General features: G+C 43.6%; 1 protein-coding gene across 1 annotated transcript in view; it reads left to right on the top strand.

Moving 5' to 3' along the window:
- The window catches only part of gulp1a (GULP PTB domain containing engulfment adaptor 1a), a 108,447-nt gene that overhangs the window by 19,807 nt on the left and 66,393 nt on the right, over positions 1-22,247 (top strand). Inside the window, exon 2 of the mRNA XM_063213235.1 lies at positions 16,176-16,253. The gene's annotated coding sequence lies outside the window, so the exon portion shown is untranslated. The remainder of the gene's footprint in view (positions 1-16,175; positions 16,254-22,247) is intronic.

Raw genomic sequence — 22,247 nt, forward strand, 5'->3', positions numbered from 1 at the left:
CATTAAGACAGAGCCTTTAATGTACTGCTTGTTACCAACATGATGATGATGACCAAGTTGTAATCTGTCACTAAAAGATGCACTGTGTAGTGTGTAGAGTAGATATTGCATCCTTGCTGCTCATTGAAACTGTGCTGTCCATTGCCAAATTTGATCTATTCATTTATTTTTACTAAGTAATACACTACACTTTACTAGTATGACCAAAGTACAGGAGGTTTGCAGGTAAAAATGTATATTTTTGCAGTCAAAATGAATACTTAAAATTTGAAGGTGGTGGGAAGTACTTTTGAAAATTGTAAAATTTGTGAATGGGCAGCATCAATTCTGGAAGTCGACGACTAAAATATTACACAGTGCATCTTTAAGCCTCTTGGTAATATCTCAGCATTTTTAGCCTATAGTGAGTCTGTTCTCTGTAAGAGGCCACATACCGGTCCGACAGTGAGCATTCTATATTCTTAGAGGATGGAACAACAATACATCAACACTTGCCACAACAACAGATTATCCCATGCATCAACTTCAACAATAACAACATCATCATCATCATCATCATCCTAAACACCAAAGTTCACGTTTGTCTTCGTTATCTGTTCAAAAACAGTCACTTTTGAAACGGTGTTGTTATGACTGGGAGAGAAGTTCATTTGCACTTGTGCGCTGCTGAAAGGCTCACAGCATGTTTTGATGAATACTGATGGCCGCGTCACCCCAGACACCGTAACTTTTTAACGCACCTCTCCTTGTGTATCGAAAAGTTTCGATGTTTTTGACTGAAAAAAGGGGGGGAAATGGCAGTTAGTCTTTCATTTCTTTGACACATTTCAGCTTCACCCCTTTGTTCTTTGTCAGTGTACTTCTTCTGTCGTCTTCCTCTCCATTTCTCTGGCTGCTTTTTTTTGCTCTCATTTTTCCCCCGGTGTTACCAATGACTCGGTGAGTCCCATTATTGTCCCCTTCATCTGTCTGAGAGTTCTCTCTCTGTCCTCTACCCCTCTCTCTCACACTCTCTCTCGTTCTTGTTCTCTGTCTCTCTCTATCCCTCTCTATCTCTCTGCATCTCTGTCTATATCTCTATCTCTCTACCCCTCTCTCTCTCTCTCTCTCTCTCTCTCTCTCTCTCTCTCTCTCTCTCTCTCTCTCTCTCTCTCTCTCTCTCTCTCTCTCTCTCTCTCTCTCTCGCTCCCTGATGGGAAGAACACAGTGATGGATTCTAATCACTCTGCACATGTGGCCTTTAGAAGAGGCTATTCTCAAGAGCTGTTGGCACACTCCGCTTCATTTGAATATCTTTCCCTTTGCTTAAGTTTGGCTATTAAGTTAATGAGCAGAAAACAGTACCTTTGTTTTTTTCACTTCTGTGTGCATGGCCAATAGACAATTCCAAAATTGCATCTCTTACAAGACGTTTGTTGAGGCACAACAGAAGTTGTGTGGATGTAAGTGGGTGGTTGACATTTAAGGGCGTAACGCAAAAAAAAAAAAGTTTTTCAAATTCCTGAAAAAAATGATGGATAAAAATTGGAAAAAAATAGAAAAAAATAAAGCACTTAGTGGTCTGTGGAATTTCACCTTATTTTTGCCATTTTTGGGAAAATGTGTCCTGCATCAACACATAGCATAGGCATGTCACACCGCAGGAAAATTGAGTCACACCACAGGGAATTCACTGCATTATGGCCATTTTAATCCTTTTGTATACATGACTGACATCTGAGCTCATGCTAACTTGATAATGATATTGTGTTTAATCTTAATATGTGTTTTCATTAATAAAAAACCTTTTTTTTCCTCCTATAAGAGCAGTCACACCACAGGACACCATAAAATGAACCTAAGCATTGTGTGACAGAAAGATTGCAATATGAAGACATATTAAGAGGTTAAGAGTCACCTTAAACTTCCACAGCACTCTCCAATAACTGAGGTACTGACTGGTTAGGAGCCAGTCTTTAAGACCCTTGTAGTTGGCCTTGCAGCTGCCCATTCACAAACATTGACATACATGTCACCCCAGAGGACGCAATTTGTGTTACGAAATTGAACTTGTAGTTAATATTACTGTCTTGAGTTTTTTCCACATTCACATATCTTAATCTAAAGTTAAGATTTATGCAATCATGCCAAATGCTTCATACATTATTCAAAATGTTGTTGGTTAATGTATATATATATATATTATTATATATTGTTTCATTAATGTTACAGTCACACCGCAGGAAATTTGACATATAAACCTTTACATAAATCTTAACAAAAATGTTTCTTCTCATCTAAGACTAATATGAAACATAATGTACCACATCTTCTTTCATTGAAATTTGTTTTTTAAAGGAAAATAACAGTTTTGTAGGTTTTTAACCAATGTTACGAAGAAACAAGGCGTCACGTCTCCCACCCAACGGCAAAGTACTGCTATTTTCCTGGAATTTAATTTAGCTGGAAATGCTTCATAATGGAGGTGAATCATATTGTAATGTTTTGTTTCTGGCACCTTACTAGAGACGGTGATGTCACTTTTTTATATTATAAACATAAACTATACTGTGGGTTTGGGAAGGGAAAAAATCATTGCATTGTTTTTTTATTCCTTTTCAAGTGTGGTCATTAGACAGACAACATTGTTTTTTAAAACACATCACACCACCTTGTGGACGGCAGAGTTCCGTTCATTTTAAACAGCATTTTCCATTTTTTTTAAATCCAGATTTATGTAAGAGCCTCATGGAAGGGATTTCCAGGACCTACTAGATTTGTTTACGCTTTAAGTTTAATTTGATTTGAAAACTAAGGCCTAAGCTTGTGTGAGTCAGTAAAAACAAAGTGAAAGATAAATAAAGCTCCTTGGGTCTGAACCTTAGCTAACCCCGCTAGATTCTTCATCATCTGTGCCAGTGATAAAACAGCTTGTCCCATCGGGAGCTGGAGGAGTTTGTCTGATGTTTTGGAGGCATGGAGTCTCGCAAACAACATTTTCCTTGGCCCGGACAGACCGGCCCATCTGCAGGCCTTGCGGTCGGGGATGAGGAAATCAAAGACAAATATTTTGATGCCGACTAAAAAGGCAGAGCATATTGTAGAGTGGATCGGACGGACCACATGTGAAATGTGTTTTTTTTTCATGTGTTTTTTTGGTGTCAAGGCAGATGACAGCAAGGTTGGACTGGGAGGGAAATGGGGCCCGGGCACTTTTGGGTTAAAGGGCCCCCTCATACTTAGCAGCACAGAACTGACTCACTGGTGGGCCCCGCACCCTCGTGGGGCCCTATTTTTAGAAATGGGCCCACAAGGGTGCAGGGCCCCCCAGTTAATGCCCGGTAGGCCAGATGGCCAGTCCAGCCCTGGATGACAGCATTGGCCTGGGACAACGTGATAAGGTAGTCCCATCCCATTTCTCGTGAAAGTAGAAGTCAGATGGGGACCCTCCAGCCATGTGGAATTTGTGTTTAACTTTTTGGACTGTGGATATAACACACATGAATAAGAAGAACATCTCTCTCTCTCTCTCTCTCTCTCTCTCTCTCTCTCTCTCTCTCTCTCTCCTCGTCTCCTCTTTTTCTTGCATACTCTCTGTTCTTGAATGCCTGCTGTACTGTGTGTTTGTGGGTGATTTTTGTTTACTTTTTTCTTTGGTTGCTGTTTGTTGTTTGTAACCGCAGATTCATCTTATTCCTATACTACTTTGTGGCCTTTTACTGCTAAATGACCCTTATCTGATGGAACCACAAAGTTCTTTCATACAATAATTGCTTGTTTGACTTCACTTCATCCACACTGACACACACACACAAAAAAAACAATGGTCCTCCAATTCTCGCTTTTCCACCAAGCCCATAAAACCTTTTGGGGGAAAAATCAAGAAAGGCATATGGTTCCTGGAATCACTGTTTGACAGCAAGGCCTCAACTGTGGCAGTGGCACACACCTCACATTACTCTGAGAAGTTTCCTGTCAGGAGAGGCGGGCGCCATTGTGAGTCCACTCCACAATGTGTGATTGATTGAGGCCTGAGAAGGCTGTCTTCACAATGTGAATACTGAGTGTCACTGAAGCGATTTTACGATTCACTGATTTATGAATACGCAACTCTGCCAACCAGCTGTACGAGGGCAATGGAAAGAGTGAGGGTGTGTGTGTGTGTGTGTGTGTGTGTGGGGGGGGGTGTATGCGTTTGATGTGAGTCAGTCAGTGCTGTTACTGTAAAAAGGGAGGCTTTGTGTCTGAAGAGGGTTGAAAATGCATATCTTTAGCTGTGCAAGTCATGTCCTCACTGCTTACCATACAGTCACAGACAAACAGTAAACGTTGAAGTGTTAATTCAAGAGTACTCCAGTATCAAATACACTCTAGAATCTAGTCTATAAGTGTTGAGTTAGCACCACATTTTGTGCAGGCAGGCAATGAGGCACAGACAGACACACAGACAGTACAGACAGACAGACAGGCAGACAGGCAACAGACAGACAGACAGGCACACAGAGACACAGCAACAATTTAGTGTTCATTCAGAACTATTCTGAGAACATATGGCCCCATTCGATTTCACAGTTACAGTCACAGTTCACAGTCACTCTTGAACGGTGTTAAATTCAGTTCGCTATGTGTTAGAGTTGAATTAACACTAGATCAATTGGGAACATAGGCCTACAGTATGTTTTCATTTATTTTTGAATTCACACTGCATTTTACTGTGCAGAACAGACCTACTGTAGGGAGGCAGACTATAGATAGACAGACACAAAGACAGGCTTGTTCACATCCCCAGAGTTAAAGGGTCACATATATTCCTCCCACACATAGACAACACATACAACCACGACCGCTTCCCATTCATTGTCACCCCTGCTATTGTGCATTGAGTGGAGTACACATGACTCCTCTGCATGGCTGGCTGTTTGGATGGATTCCATTGGTCTGACAACACTGCAGAGTCACATCGCTTATATAGGCTACAAACGATCTGTGGAGGAGTCAGTTGTTTCCGTAGAGTTCATACACCCAGTGGTACATACCCACAGTGGCGGTCTTACCGTGAATTGCGCCCCGGGTGACGCCCCTTTATAACGGACAATAACCAGTAGGCTAGTAGTAATTTTATTATTGCAGCAATGTAATAATAGTGTAGAATTAACACTTTTTAAAATTACTTTTACTATGTTTTCTAACTATTTTAATATGTCTATATATGTCGTTTAGGGGCAGGGTTTCGCGATGGGGGCATGGTTTTCACAATGGTGCCGCCCCCTCTTGTGTGCCGGCCCGGCAGCCATACAATGGTAGCTCTGAAATGATGAAAGGAAACGATGAGCTGCACACCGATGAGCGTCCTTTTACGTAATCCAAACTAAGAAAACTCTGAGGGAGGGCCGTAGTGGCCCGAAACGCCACTGCAGTAGATGGATTAAATGGATTACGTAAATGGATTAAAAGCAAGCTCATCAGTGTACGTTTCATCTCTACCTTTTACTTGAACTACGTTTTGACCCTGCAACCAGCTTAATTTCAGATATGCATGACATTTGACTGTGAAACTCTGAATAGTATTCCAAAAACAGATCAGTAAGGAGCAGATGACGAGAAGCTGCTGTGAAGTTAAAGTAAGGACACACATAAAGCAGTGGGAGTCCTCATTTTTCTCCACCCTTGTTTGAGAAAAATCAACCCCTCTGCTTTTACGTGTCAGCAAATACACTACGTCGAGAAGGCCTGGCTCTCAGTCTCTGTCTTCAGTCTTAGGTATCGCATCAGGATGCCTAAACATTTCGGACAATTCCATGCTCCCAACATTGTGGGAACAGTTTAGAGCGTGCCCCTTCCTCCGTAAAGACGTGGATGACAGTCCTAAGAGCCAGGCCTTCTAGACCATCATCCCCCCCCCTCATCCCCACCACCATATCTGCGACTGAACATTCCACCTGCACTACTACATCTGTGACTGAACTTTCAACCTGCACTAACTCAAAACATACACATGCACACACACACACACACACACACACACACACACACACACACACACACACACACACACACACACACACACACACACACACACACACACACACACACACACACACAAGCACACCGCACTTTCTGCACTAAACCCAAACATACACACACTGACACACAACTCATACTCACATACACAGACACACAGACACACAGACACACACCGCACTTTCTACCTGCACTAAACACACACACACACACACACACACACACACACACACACACACACACACACACACACACACACACACACACACACACACACACACACACACACACACACACACACACACACACACACACACACACACACACACACTCACTGCTGCTGGTGTATTTGATAAACCTATTTTTAAACCTATATTTATTTTTCTTCAAATGCTACTATTACTATGTCAGAACGCTACAAAGGACTTTTAGAAAAAAAGCACAACAAAATACCTCCTCTTAATGTATGTTCTCTACAAGTCGTCTGTTGTCCAGTCTTGCAATTTAAATGTCTGTATGAGCACTGTCTATGTCCATACTGTCTTATGTCCATGTATGAGTACTGTCTATGTCCTTACCTAGATTAGTCTATGTCTGCATGGGAGAGCAAGAAACGTAATTTCAAATTCTTTGTATGACCAGTGCATGTAAAGAAATTGACAATAAAACTTGACTTGACTTGACTTGACTTGACTTGACTTGACATCATCGTTGTGTGACCTCACCACTGCATTCTTTTGGAAGAATGGTCAAACATTTCTTCAAACCTTGTAGACAGCCTTCCCAGATGAGTTGAAGCTGTAATAGCTACAAAAGGTGGACTGGTATTGTATTGTATTGGACCAAATGGGTTAGGAATGGCATGGCACTTACAATAAGTTCATATGTGAGTCAAGGCAGGTTAGCGAATACGTTTGGTAATATGTGCCTCTTTTCCACTGGCGGTTTTCTTACCTGGTAGGCCTACAGCTTGACACAGTGCGACTCAGCAAGCACTTTTTACTTTATGATTGTGCTGTGTTGTAACCATTCGAAAAGCAAAAAGTGGTGGCCGAGTCACGCTGTGTTGAGCTGTAGGCCTACCAGAAAACCGCCAGTGGAAAAGGGGCTATAGTGCACTTTTCATCCAGCCAGACCAGTCCCATTCCTCTGACCTGTGCTAAGATGAGTGGCATTTTTTTTAAATACTTTTTTTAGTCTTTTTCGACCTTATTGTTGACAGGACAGTATGATAGGTGGATAGGAAGTGAATAGGGAGAGAGATGGGGGGGGGGGGGATTCGCATAGCAGATGAGTGCCCCACCGTTAGGCCACGGCAGGGCTGAACAGCCTTTTTTTATACTGTACTTTGGCATCGTGCTAGACCAGGCTCACACAATGGAAAAGTACTGTCCTTGTATGCACATTTCCTATTCCCAAATGTGCCTCTGCATCAACAAGTGGACAACAGTTTCTCAGAGTGAGATAGAGGAGGGAGAGAGAGAGAAAATGAGAACCTCTGTGTTTAAAGATGGAGAGAGGGAGAGAGGGAGAGAGGGAGGGAGGAAGAGGGAGGGAAAGAGAAAGAGGAAGAGGTGTATTTTAGCCCCCACTCCTCATGTCACATGCTTGAGTGAATCATACTCAGCTGCACATTTGTCATGTCATTGGCAAGAGTAGTGGGGCAACTTTATTATGATCAAATACAGTGACATTGTGTGTGTGTGTGTGTGTGTGTGTGTGTGTGTGTGTGTGTGTGTGTGTGTGTGTGTGTGTGTGTGTGTGTGTGTGTGTGTGTGTGTGTGTGTGTGTGTGTGTGTGCACGCGTGCGTGCGTGCGTGTTTGTGTGTGCGTGCATGCATGCGTGTGTGTCTCTGTGCTTCCATGTGTGCGTGTGTGTGCGTGTGTGTGTGTGTGTGTGTGTGTGTTTGTGCGTGCGTGCGTGTGTGTGTGTAGTTTTAGTGTAGTCACTCTTTGAAATCTCTTCACAGCATCAATGGGATAGTATTAAGTGACAGCAGTTTATTTTTTATGTCAGCTCTTGCTGTGATCAAACACTCATTATTTGAGATCTACCTTTTTGAAACATCCAGTGGCCCGTACACAGTAGTTCTTATCTGTGCTGATCAGACAACACGATAGTCGAGATTATTTTCATGTTTAGGCCTGACACCTAAACCAATCTTGTCTGCAGAATCATAGACAAAAGTAATTTAATTTGCTTTATTCATGGTCTGTCAAAGTGAATAATGATTTGTACAATCTCTGTACCGCTATGTTAAATTGAGCATCAAATCTTCACACTGGTTGCTCAAATATATTTCATGCGCTGACTGAGGTTTGACAAGTGCTCTATTTTTTTATTTTAATTGTTTTATTCAAGGGTAAGTTCCTGAATGCCTAAGCCATAGTCCGTTTTACTTTGCCTCTTTGAAATGACAAATTAAATGCCAGTAACTGTATAGAGTATGTAGGAAAGAAGTGACTTTTTCATTAAATCTATATTATTATTAATAATTATAATAAAAATACACATCTCTTTTTCTGTTCACTCCCCTATCAGACTCTCTTAGTCATGGTGAGATAAGCTAAAAAGTTAGATTGCTGTTTTTTGCTGACATCTGCTAGTTTCTGTTGTCAGTCCAGTGTCCTTCTCAGAGTCCTTTGGACAGACCCACATACCGCCCAGCAATACTAGAGTACTAGGGTCACCTCGTATGCAGAGTACTTGCAGCGATGGAGGTTGTTCTGACTGGAAAAACTTTTATATGAACAGGAAAAAAAGATTTATGTTAAAGTAATTTCCAATGTTTTCCTCATTGTTTTTTATATAATTTTATTTCAGTTAATTCATTCTTCAGAGAAATTGCTGTCTTCCTGTTTAGCAAGAACTGTCTCGAACTCATTTGTATGCAAATGTATTTGTACTCGTGTCTTCTTCTTGTTTTTTTCCCAATCAACAAACTTGTCCATTATTTATGCCATTTTACTCTGAATGTCTCACATTTGCACCTGTGCAGTGCAGTGCATATTTAATGGTTGTTGTTCACATTTTTGCTGCATTTTTTTGTTCTTTTGAATAAGGCAAGGGCCATCAGACACACCGTGTTTAATCAATCATCTCTTATACATCTATGAAAGATTATTTTTCTTTTCTTTTTTTTTTTGGGGGGGGGGGTTACTTTATTAGGACAGGATAGTGAAGAGTCGGACAGGAAATGAGTGGGAGAGAGAGATGGGGAGGGGTCGGCAAAGGACCCAGGCCGGAAATCGAACCCGGGTCAGCTGCATGGCAGACGAGTGCTCTACCGGATGGCCACGGAAGGGCCGAAAGCTCTTTTTTCATTAGTTGTAGTACTTGTGCTGTGGTAAGGCATGGCGCTTCTACTGGTAGGACAGGCTGCTGGAAGATTTAAACATTTTGGTCTTTAGTTTATAAGTCTCTGAAGTCTTAAAAGTTGCAGATAAAAGTGTGGGCTAAATAGCCTTAATGCACAGAAAGATATCATTAGAATTAAATGTTCCTTTCTGCATGAGCCCCCCCAATTTGGGTAAAATAATTGCCAGATAAGTTAACTGTGCTGTGAGGTTTAAGAAAAGCCTCTTTTTGCTTTGGAACCACTTTTTCGTCTTTATAAGATTTTTAATGGGTCTGATGGAGAACTTTTCAAATAACTGCTCTTACCTTTTTATAACAACGTGTCTGACCTGTCTTTTTCATGCAGTGTTCAATTGGTTTTCATTCGTTCAATTGTTTTGCCTTGAACAATACATTTACACACCAAAACACTGTAATGCCTTGTAAATATTTATCCGCATGTTAACTACCCCTGCTGTCATGGTGTAGCCTTTTTTACTCAGTCTCCCCAAGCATATTTATATGGTACATTTACTGACCAAAACACTATGATATCACAAAACATCCTGTCCCATAACGTACCTGTCTTTTTAATTTAACAATAATGCAGACAGATTAAGTGTAAACAACATGGTACATTTACTTACCAAAACATATAGTCACCATAGTTAGATAGATGTATGCCCATGCTATGGTGGTTGACTTTTTTATAGTAGGCTATAACTGCTCTTATTTATTAGAACCTTTCACCTGTCTTACTTCCACGCAGTTTTCCATCGTTTTCATGTTTACTTTTGGTTTAAAAGAACAACACACACACACACATTAAGTTGTGCAGTATTTTGCTTAAGATGAATAGTCCTCATGTACGCGTACGGTATATCCGCCTATATATGCCATGGTGCTATGGTAGTTCACAACGATATTAATACAGTTAGCTTCAGTGCCAGTGCCTTTGTTCACCAAAACAGCATTATGCTTTCCTTATAAATAGTCATAATCGTGTATAACAGCCCATGCTGTGGTGGTTAATTACAGCCTCACAACTGGCACTGGCACTGGCACTGGCACTGCTTAAGCCCGCTGTAACCCCATTGGCTGCTCTCTCCAGCAGCAGCAGTAGCCAGGGCCGGATTAAGATGGCCTTGGGCCCCTAGGCTACAGGTTGCTATGGGGCCCCCCCAGAAGGCAAATATTGCAAGACATTTTCATAGAGAGTGTCATAATTATACGAGATAGGAATTAAGGATAACAGGTCTACTTAACTGTGCTGAACAGAACAGATACATTTTTCAATATTTATTCTTGTCACGATTCTGAAATGTTTCACTTTTGGCCAATCAGGGGGGCCCTTTTCAGGTGGGGCCCCTAGGCTGCAGCCATATCTAGCCTGTGGTGGAAGCCCCTAGGCTGTAGCCATATCTAGACTGTGGTGGGGGGCCCTTAGCTGCAGCCATATCTAGCCTGTGGTGGTGGCCCCTAGGCTGCATCCATATCAAGCCTGTGGTGGGGGGCCCTAGTATGCAGGCATATCTAGCATGTGGGGGCCCTCTGGCAGGTGGGGGCCCCTAGACGGCAGCCATACTTAGCCTGTGGTGGCCCTCTGGCAGGTGGGGGCCCCAAGGCTGCAGACATATCTAGCCTGTAGTGGGGGCCCCTAGGCTGCAGCCATATCTAGCCTGTGGGGCCCCCTTGGCAGATGGGGGCCCCTAGGCTGCAGCCATATCTAGCCTGTGCGTGCGTTAGTCTGGCCCTGGTAGCAGCAGGCCCTCTTGACAAGCTGCCGGTCTGCCGCTGTCAGCTCCTGCTTTTGGGGCCTTATCTGCCCCTCGCAGCATCCTGGCAACCGTTGCCGTGGCACAGGCACACATGGAGGAGACAGAGGGGGTGTCCCTCCCACCTATCTGACACCATTTGCATTAGAAGGGGGAAAAACACTTCTTTCATGGAGGGAAAAGCTGTGTTTTTTGCAGGGTTTTTTGTTTGTGTGGTTTTTGTTTTGTGGTCTGACATGTTTAGAGGTGTGCTTGTGGATGACAGACACCTTGAAAAGGGGGGATGTATAAATAACCATGTGGGCTGAAAAAATGTTTGATTTTGCTAAAGGGGGATTCATACTTGGCGTGACTGGTGTAAGTCTCCTTCATACTTCACTCGCGACCTCACTCGCGCCATCACGTGACCCAAAATGACGTCACACGCCGTGGCGCGAGCTGCCGTGTCGCGACGTCGTGCACCCCACATTTTTTGTAACATGTCGTGCGCCACCAGCGACCACGCAGGTAGGCAGACAAAGCAGGAGTTGCGAAGAGAGGCTACAACTACTGTAGGCTACTACAGAATGGATCCTGCATCATTTTGAGGATAATAAAATGTCCTAGAGAGTTATTTTATCTTCTCTCTTAAATGTTGTTCAGTGAAACAATTGTTTACTTTGTTCAGAAGCAGGTTGTGTTCGGCGATCTATTTATAAATTCTGCCGCCAGAACAATGCTCTCACATGGTCTTGGAATGATCTGGCAATGTAGGCTACAACAAAAAATATATGTTTCAATGTGGTAAGTCACAAGTCAGACGTTCAGTAGCCCTACAGCAGCCGTGTTTGGCTTTCTATTTTATACATCCATAGAACTCACGCTTGCGAGTTCCGAAAGATACTGCCGTTTCTCTCACGAACAGCAGAGGGCACTTCCGACAATGCGAGCAAGGCGCTTTTGAAGTATGAATAGTCTGTCGCAAGTGATGACGTCATTAATGGTTCTCGCGCCACTCGCGACAAAGTGCGCACGTGAAGTATGCAGAGCCCTAAAGGGCTCTGCATACTTCACGTGCGCATTTTGTCGCGTGTGGCGCGAGAACCATTAATTACGTCATCACTTGCGACAGACTATTCATACTTCAGAAGGCTTTCGCTCGCATTGTCGGAAGTGCCCTCTGCTGTTCATGAGAGAAACGGCAGTTTCTTTCGCAACTCGCAGCGTGAGTTCTACGGATGTATAAAATAGAAAGCCAAACACAGCTGCTGTAGGGCTACTGAACGTCTGACTTGTGACTTACCACATTGAAACATATATTTTTTGTTGTAGCCTACATTGCCAGATCATTCCAAGACCATGTGAGAGCATTGTTCTGGCGGCAGAATTTTTAAATATATCGCCGAACACAACGTGCTTCTGAACAAAGTAAACAGTTGTTTCACTGAACAACATTTAAGAGAGAAGATAAAATAACTCTCTATGACATTTTATTATCCTTAAAATGGTGCAGGATCCATTCTGTAGTAGCCTACAGTAGTTGTAGCCTCTCTTCACAACTCCTGCTTTGTCTGCCTACCTGCATGGTCGCTGGTGGCGCACGACAAGTTAGAAAAATCCTTGTGTGCACGACGTTGCGACACGCGCCGAATTTTGAGCTTACGACGGGGGGCGTGTCGAAATTTTAGATCACGTGACGGCGTGCGCCATCGTCGTGAGTGAAGTATGAAGGAGACTAGCGCCACTCACGACAAGTATGAATCCCCCTTAAAGGGCCGTACACACACGTCGCTGCTATTTACTCGCTACTTGCTCACTCGCCTACTCGCCACTCGCTCTGGGTGATTTTGTTTACTGGTTGTCATGGTTCCCGCTGTCCGCGCCAATAACGTCCGTACGAAACAAAATGAAGCCCTACACTGTTTAACGTTGATCGTGTGCTGTGCACAACCATGCATATGAGCCTTTGATGGTGTACACACTGTATTGGATGTATTTTCCTCAACACTTTTAAACCAAAGTGTGATGGCGTGCAGAAGTTGGGTGGTCAGAACACCACAGGGGCAACGTCACCTGTCAATAATCTGTATTCTGCATTCCAATTGGTTACTCGCTTAACTCGCGTCGCTCGAAGATAAAATAATTTTATCTCGGAACCCGCCCACATCGCATCGCTTGTACTCTCCTCGCCTACTCGCCAGCGAGACTCGCTGGAACACGTAGACATTCTATTGACTTCATCCGCTGAGCGAGTAACTAGCAGCGATGTGTGTGTACGGCCCTTTAGTGCTTAACAAGTGGGTGCATCGTCTAAATGGGCTCCTGTCTTCACCATACTGTATGATTATTACTATTGACATTGCCAGCGGGCACGTTGTGTTTAGAAGAGAAATGCATCAAACTCCTGGTGGTACTGTGACTGGCTTATCCTTTTCATTGCATTCCAAATGATTGGAAGGCTCTTGCTTATATAAGAGAAGTCACAGTGCACCTTACCCCCCTCACTGGCTATATGGTTTCATTTATACTGCGAGGAAGGTAGGTCTGTGATGGACTTGGTGCACACTTTTCACCACGGCCATTAAAACTCAAAAGTACAGCCAATTCGATGAGACTTGGGCTGATGGTCTGCCCCCGCAGTGATTCAGTTCACTGTGGAAAGGAACCTTGTGCAGTGGAGTAGCAGAAAGTCACTGCTGGTGCTACATTTATTGAGCTAAGTTTGAGCCGACAGGCAGCTTACCTGCCCCGCTGCCCGCACTTCCCTCCACCCCCAAATCCCGCCCCTTAGTGCTGACATTTAGGGGGATAATCTTGACAGGTTTTTGCAGCCCCATCCCAGCGGCTCTTTAACTCTAGCTGAATACATCATGGAGTGGCCGAGGCCAAAAGAATGTAATCTGAAGGTGCTATTGTGAGTCTTTCAGGCTGCTCTACCCATATTCAGCAATCTCAGACCTGAAGTGTATAGGAATATTGCTTTCGGAAATCCTCAGGTATTCTATTGGGGACCGACTGCCTCAGGCGTATGAGAGCTTTCCCAATTTATGTTATTTTGTCAGGTGGATTTTAGAAAAAATATATATTTTATCAAGCTTAAATATTATGGTTCCGTCTGCAGTGCAGGGCCATTGTGTTGACTGGGTCCAGTGTGTGTGTGTGTGTGTGTGTGTGTGTGTGTGTGTGTGTGTGTGTGTGTGTGTGTGTGTGTGTGTGTGTGCGCGTGCGTGCGTGCGTGCGTGCGTGCGTGCGTGCGTGCGTGCGTGTGTGTGTGTGTGTGTGAGATTAGAGGTGAAGCCTCCTTTAAACATGTTGACTCTGACCAGATTAGTGTGAGTTAAAAAGAGAAAAATATTTGGGATGTTGTGGATTAGGATTTTCTTCTTGGTAATGTTGGACTTTTTAAAAAATGTTAACCTTGGCTCTGGCCATTCAGCCTTTATCACCACTCTGCACCAGTTTAAATCCTTAAAGAGGCTTATCACGGAGGGAAGTGCTGCTTATCGTGACACTTCTCCAGAACTAGGGGGGACATTCAAATGCATGCAGCTGTATATTGATTTTTCCAATACACATTCACAGCCTAAAATTAAATTAAATGTAGCATTATGTTTAGGATTTATTGGTGTAAACAGTACGGGGTAGTTCTCGATAACATTGACCTCTGGCTATCGGGTGCTCCCACCATCTCTTATGTGCTATTGTTGTGTAAAATTATCGGGATTGATGCCATACAATACATTCAGGCATACTGTACTGCACTGAGACAATTCTCGCATTAGTGATTTTTTTTGTTTTTGTCTGTGTTAGTCCTTCATATTTCTGTGTGCCCATTCCGTCATAGAGTGAAGTTTGTCCATTATGGGTTGTGCCACTCTGCAGTGTGCAGTGTTGGTTGGGGCATTATGTACAGTAAGTTGGGGCAGCCATGGTGAAAGTAAGGAATAACGGCCGACGAGGTGTCCCGATATCAAGGGCAATAATGGAGGCGGAAGAATTTTAACAGCCCGACGGTGCAGTCAGGTCCACTTTTAACCCTTAATATCCGGACACCTCGAAGGCTGTTATTCTGCTAGTCACCCGGTGGCCAGCATTTAAATAATAATGTATTAATTTGTTGATCTAAGGCTTCGTGAGAAAGTACTGTAGATTAACCACTGCCCTTAAATTTGTTGCTATGGGTTCCAGTGTTGCCAGATTTGTCTGACCAAAACCCGCCCAAAAGGTTCTCAAAAACCGCCAAAATGCGCTAAATTCCGCCCAATTTCAACAAATTGCATTGGTTTCTGTGGGCACAAAACGACTTAAAAAAACGTCAAATGGCCAATTTTTCCTGTTTTTACCCGCAGACGGCCATCCCAAGAAGCCCAATTGGGCGGGCAACCGCCCAATCTGGCAACACTGATGGGTACCACCACGTCCTACCACGTCTTAAAAACGCTACGGGATAGCGACAGCCGAGGTGTGTCAACTGCCAAGCCAACTGGCCTAGAATCCAGTGAACAACTTAAATGCGTCTCTGTCGCCTATGAACTCCTGCGGGCGTGCATGTGTGTGTCAAACTAAAGGCGGGATTACACTGTGCATTATATTCAATCTACACACGGTTTAAAAGTTCACATCTCACGACTAACATCCTCACACTATACGAGCTGACGGTCGGATGCGAGCAGAATGCTCTCACTGTGCGACACGACAGGCTTGTTTCCTGGGACTACATAGTGAATAGTGAATTGTGAAGTAAAAACACGTTTAAACGATTTTTAATATCTTAAATACTATTCTTACATGTTTGTAGCAATTTTCGCGATGTTGTTTGGGGGCAGGGTTTCAAGATGTGGGTGGGGTTTCGTGATGGTGCCCGTTCGGCCTGCCCCTAGGACCGCCCCTGCACAGCCTCTACAGTTGTCAGTTTTTTCAATATGATCTGAGTTAAACATCCTGCCCCATGGATAATGCTTCACATAAAATCTGCCTGATATTTTTTTGCGCTCGTACCTGCAGATATTTATGGCACAAGATTTATGTTACCCCCGTCTGTACCTTACCATTCATTCTGTTCCCTCTTCTCTCTGTCCCTCTAGGCCACACATGACAAGCCTCAGCAGTTACGTGAACAAGAATAAACCTGTGGATTTTGCTTGTTGACTGACACATTGCAGGTAAGGTTTAAATCGATTTAATTGGTTTATTTAAATTAATTGCATGCATATAATAATCAGATGTTGTGCTTTTGGAAGTTGCAAGGCTGGGTGAAATATGGAGTACACCTTATGCTCAGTTATGCTGTAGTGAAGCAAAGCATTGTTTGAACTGAACAAGTTAAAATCCAAGAAAGCTTTAACAAAACATGTATTCATGAGGGGAAATTTTGGTTTAAATGAGTTCCGTCTGTTTTTCAGATTGCTTCCCTTTTGTTTATTTTCTCAAAATAACACAGAGGAAATAAATAAATCCGTTCCTGTTTCCCTTAGTTTCCCCAAATATGTGCAGTCAGAATGTTTCTGCACTCTGCCCTTCTTTTCAGAAAATGTCTTTAGCCATTATGAGTGCCATTGTTTGTTTGCCTGTGGGAGAAGTTGGAATGGTACCCAGACATAGACATTCTGCCCACCCACATTGGGGGGTGGGGGTGGGCGGGGGGTCAGACTTGATGTTCACCTTGAGGCCTTGTGAGCCACCGTGCAAAATCGATTATTCCAAAGGATATGCTGAGGCACTCGGTGAAAGAAATGCATCTGTGAAGCATTTTCAGTTCAGGGGGGAATGGCGTTTCATCAGATGACTCCTCTCCTCAGATGGCTCAGTCCCTGCCACAGCCAGGGCCACTGACAGCTTCGGCAGGCCTTGGGACAAAGACATCTGAAAGGGCCCCAAACTCAATACATGCAATGTAATGAGGATCCTCTCTCCCTGGGCCCGGGACAAGTGACCCATTTGTCCCCCCCTCTGTCAGCTTCCATGGCCACAGCCACAGCCACAGCAGAGCGACTTGGCATTCCAGTCATGAAGGCACTGTGTGCTATACTGAACTAATGCACACTGGCACTTCCACTTTGTACAGCTTCCCCCAGAGGGGGTTCATTGCAGTGATGGCTGGTAGTAACATATCAGGCTTTAGGGTGTTGTTTGTGCTGCCTCCATCGCTCCAGGTGATCACTTGATGAGTGAGAAGAGGCACAGACCTGGGGTGCATTTCTCGAAACCATGGTTGCTAACTATGTTAGCTACATCGTTGTTTTCTATGCGATTTCCAATTGACAACTACCCAAGTTGCTAACTGGCTAACTACTATGCATTCGAGAAACGCACCCCTGTACTGCCAATACTGCTGGTAATTAAGAGACGTGTCATAGAGAGTGAGGAGGGGTCGAGTGACTTCAAGAGCCCGATGCATTTCAATTACAAGTTTTCATGGCGTCTGAAAATTTCATCAGCCAATGAGTTACAGTTTTGAGGCATGGCCGCCGGTGGCCCGACATTTTGTTTTCTCAAACTTTCTCATGATGTATTGCATTTTTTTACGACGCAAATAATCTCAAGCACAAACACAAAGACACTTTCAGCACCGTTTGTAAATTTTCAGACACTTTAAATTGAAGAGGCCGGATAAATTTAGTGGAAGACACTCACTTATCGCATTGGGACAGTCCCCTCCCCAGTGGGTGGGAGGCCGCGGACCCATAAAGATGTAAACAGGTCGTTATGATGAATGAGTGCTCGGCTTCAATTGATTATGGCTTCATATTTTTTTTCCCTCCACGGTCATGGTTGTTTATGACCTTTAATTAACCGATAGTCTTCTGTTTGGATGATATAAGGTCGCGTTGAGCAAACGGTCGTTCCTGCTTTATCATGCCTCTGCCATTACGGTAATAGCTGGCCTGCCCGAGTTACATCTTTCTTTAGGGGACACACACACACACACACACACACACACACACACACACACACACACACACACACACACACACACACACACACACACACACACACACACACACACACACCATAAACAACACTTGCAGTCTGCAGATTTCTTAATGGTTCATGGGTTATAATAAGTAAATGTTGTTGCTCTTGTTGCTTTGTTCATACTTGAACTGTGGGAAAAAAGATGAAGTGGAGCTCTCTTTTATGTTGCAGTGTGTGTGCGCAGTAGTCCACTTCGAGGAGTTATAGTGTTACTGCAGAGTGCTTTAAAAAATGGTTGATGAAGTTTGAATGTAATTGCTTATAATGGCATAAACATATTTAATGCTTTTTCAGGAACTTTAACTATGTGCTAACTGCAAATAAGTAAACTCACAAGACACTATAAAATCTTATTTAGCCCATAGACCTGTACAGCTTAATATTTTTCATACATTATTAAAGTAGATGCACTAGTTGTCCTTATGTTGCCCATGATTGTTGTCCATAGGTGTGGGTGCTGTTGGTGGCTACACACTGCTAGCCACATCACATTTAAATTTTGATTTGACATGCTATACCGCATAAGGTGATTGCATTTAGAAAGTGAACATATTAGAAATATATTTTATTCATGTAAAAGGTATTGCTGCCCTGCTTTGTAACATTCATGCTTTGTTTTCAAGAAAGTGATTTTGAGATTTCTTATAAGGTCAAGCTGAAGGTCTTAAAGCTGCTTGGTAACTCTGCTTTTCCACTTAGAGTGAACATGCTAATCTTCTTAATAAGTGCCATTACTCAGCCGAGTTTTATTAATATTTTGGCAGACTTTGTGCTTTGGATAAGCAATTTGGCCTGTGGCCAAGTCACAAATAAATCTAATTAGCTGTGCAATCTGCTGTATAATTTAGTTGTATAAAATCGCGGGTAACACAGAGTATGTGCCCATCAAGAACACGCAATGAAGTGCTCCGTGCAGTAAAACCTTTTGCCACACAGACAGGAATCATGTGGAGTGCTTGAAGCCTGCTTCACACGCAGGGGCTGAGCAGATGTTTGGGGGAGTAGCACGTCCCGAGGGCAGGGCGGATAGGACGGCAAGATTTACAGTTGTTTTGATGGGTTTTGCATTTTGTTGTGCGCTCCGCTCGTGGCAGTGGTATTTATGTATGCGGAATTAGTTTGCCAGCCGCGTTTCAACTCAAGGGTTCATTTTCGGTCAGCACACGAACTGTTTCCGTTGTGTTGTTTTGGTTTTTTAAAGGTCCCGTTCAGGTCATAAAAGCAGGTAATCGACCTGCAGATTAAATCAGCTAGTGGTGAGAGACTGATGACAACTGTTTGTAAAATAAAAACACTGGGCTCTTTCCAGGTCAGTCCGGTGAAGGCGTTTTAATTTTCCCTTCGCTTGCCCTCTGCTTTGTAGGGCAGGATAAATGTGTCAGTGTTAGCATTGTCACTGACCATAAGGGCCCGGCTCTTTCTCTGTGGTGTGGCCAGGGGTGCCTTGTCCTTGGCCCAAGGAGATAGGGGGCCCAGAATTGGATCCCTATTACATTATATGTATTGGGTACGGGGCCCTTTCAGGTGACTTAATCCTGGGCCCAGCGAAAGCTGTCATCGGCCCTGACTCCATGCATAACAGGCCGTCCACATTCTCTACTGAGGTTAAAATAACATCTGTGCTTATTCTTGTGGTCTGTTCTGCAAATGAGCCATGCAGATGGTCTCTGGACCAGCTTCTCTGTGAAGGGCACAACAAGTGGGACAGATGCAGAAGTCTGGAGTAGCGTTTGTGTCTGCGCGATTTGGCCCAAACCGTCCTTGCGTATTGAACAAGTCATGCATGCCCTGCACACCACAAATCCTTGCTGGTACTTAAACTTGCAATTTTGGAGGTTTTATACTGATCTATTTGTGGAAATAAAGTGTAGCGCTTGTAATTGTGTTTACAGTTTTGTATTGCGCCTATTTTTCTTTTCATGGCGACTATGCCACTACGTCTGTCTGTCAGCCTGACAGAAACCGGTTCGCTTTTGCTTTGCTCTGCACGCAACGTAGGTCCTGTTGACCTTGTTTAGAAGAGAAGGAGCTGTTTGTAAACATACAGAAGAGAGCACTTCTTTTTAGGACTTTTTTGGCTTTATTGCTGACAGGACGGTGGAGAAAATACAGGAAATGAGTGGGGAGAGAGAGACAGGGAAGGGTCGGCAAATTACCCGGGCTGGAATCGAACAGGAGTCGCCGGTGTTATAACCCAGTGCCCTACGTTAGGCCACGGCAGGGCAGAGTAGAGCCAGAGAGAATAGAGAGAGAGAGAGGTTCCATTGGCCCATTGTTTCCGGGTTCTATTATTGCAAGGGGGAGGGGGGGGGAAATCCCCCTTTAGGCAGTCCTAGGCAGACCTAAGGACTGTTCTATTCAATGCTAGGAGCATTATGACACGCCCTTTTAGGCAGACCGGAACCTGGTCACGTTAGGTGCCCATAGCAACCTATTATGTTGGCATATCTCTATATACTTAAAGGGACACTCCACCCATTTTGCATTAGGCTTTCCATTGATAGACAGCCAGTCATACTTTTGAATGGTCTTTCAAAAATTTCTCAATTCCCCCTGAGATAGGAGAAATCCGCATTCATCTCTTAACACTTCCTATGTCAATGATGTAAAAATGGTCATTTTGCATCATCGACATAGGAAGTGTAAGAGAGGTGGATTTCTGTTGAGACTACAAGCCTTTTTCCCACCTTTTCAACCCCGCCCATAGGGGGTTGGACCTAATGCTCGAACAGACCTATCACAGATCAGTGTCCCAGTGCTTTTGAAATCACTGGCATTGAGGCTCCAGTAAGCAGTGTTGCCAGATTGGGCTGTTTCCCACCCAATTGGGCTGCTTGGGACATTTTACAGGAAAACTCGCCCAATCTTTCCCATCAACATCAATAGAATTGGGCGGGATTTAGTGCTTCCAGGCGGATTTTGTGTATTTTTTGGGCTGGAAATCATCAGCCTCATCTGGCAACACTGCCAGTAAGTCACTGGCATAGCTGGAAAGGAGAAGCTGGAGCACACTGCAGCTTAGTTTTCAAGACTTTATTTTGTATTTTCTTCAGAGTCAAATGATAGCAAGAGAGAGACACACATTTCAGGACTTGACATTCACAGGTGATCCCACTTGGTTTGGCTAAATTGCTCTCATCTCATTGCAGGATTGCAGATATTAGACAGAGAGGCTTTGTGGAAAGGCATTTTGGATTCATACTCTAAATTCAGTGGAGCCTCAGGGCATAAATGAGGAACACAATATGTCTTGTTCTCTGTAACAAATTGTTCCAGCATCGCGGCTGTGGTCTTCTAATAATTGTAGCTGTGGTTTTATTGACAATGTTCTTTGTGTATTGTTTTTTTCACTTTTTTATTTTGTTTTGGGAAGTTGGCAAGCTGTCTAATTGTCTACAATCTTGTCCTGGTGTTGGGGGGTGGGGTCAATTACCTGCAATGAGATCAGACCAATTTAGCCAAACCAAGTAGGATCACCTGTGAATGTCAAGTCTTGAAATGTGTGTCTCTCTCTTGCTATCATTTGACTCTGAAGAAGGTGTAGCAACACAGAAACGTTGGTCGCGTGTGTGCACAAAATAAAGTCTTGAAAACTAAGCTGCAGTGTGCTCCAGCTTCTCCTTTCCAGTGATGTCTGTCCCACTGTGATGCACCTGCAAGCAGGGTTGCCAGATGAGGCTGATGATTTCCAGCCCAAAAAATGCTCAAAACCAGCCTAGAAGCTCAAAAAATTTATTCTATTCTATTCTATTTATTCAATAACAATTCTATTGATTTCTATGGCTAAAATTGGGCGGGTTTTTCTGCTAAATGCCATTTTTACCCGCACACGATCATCCTAAGCAGCCCAATTGGGCGGTAAACAGCCCAATCTGGCAACACTGCCTGCAAGCTGAGGGAGGGATGATGCATAGAGTCCCAAATAACTGGGTGTGGTCTGTGGAACTTGAGCATTGCAGTGCATTATGGGGATTGTTGTCACAAATCCACAAGCACTAAAAAGTCATTTTCTGCCTTTTCTTGGCCAAGAAGGCACCAAATTAGAAATGTATGTTACTATTCTACTATACATATGACCCACTTTCAGTAACATATTCATGTCTCCACCGGTGGAATGCCCCTTTAAATAATCTCTGTCTATACTCTTCAACAGGCACACAACTGAAACACAAACGCACAAC

This window comes from Engraulis encrasicolus, chromosome 13 (genome assembly GCF_034702125.1).
Source record: "Engraulis encrasicolus isolate BLACKSEA-1 chromosome 13, IST_EnEncr_1.0, whole genome shotgun sequence".
In the NCBI taxonomy this organism is placed as follows: Eukaryota; Metazoa; Chordata; class Actinopteri; order Clupeiformes; family Engraulidae; genus Engraulis; species Engraulis encrasicolus.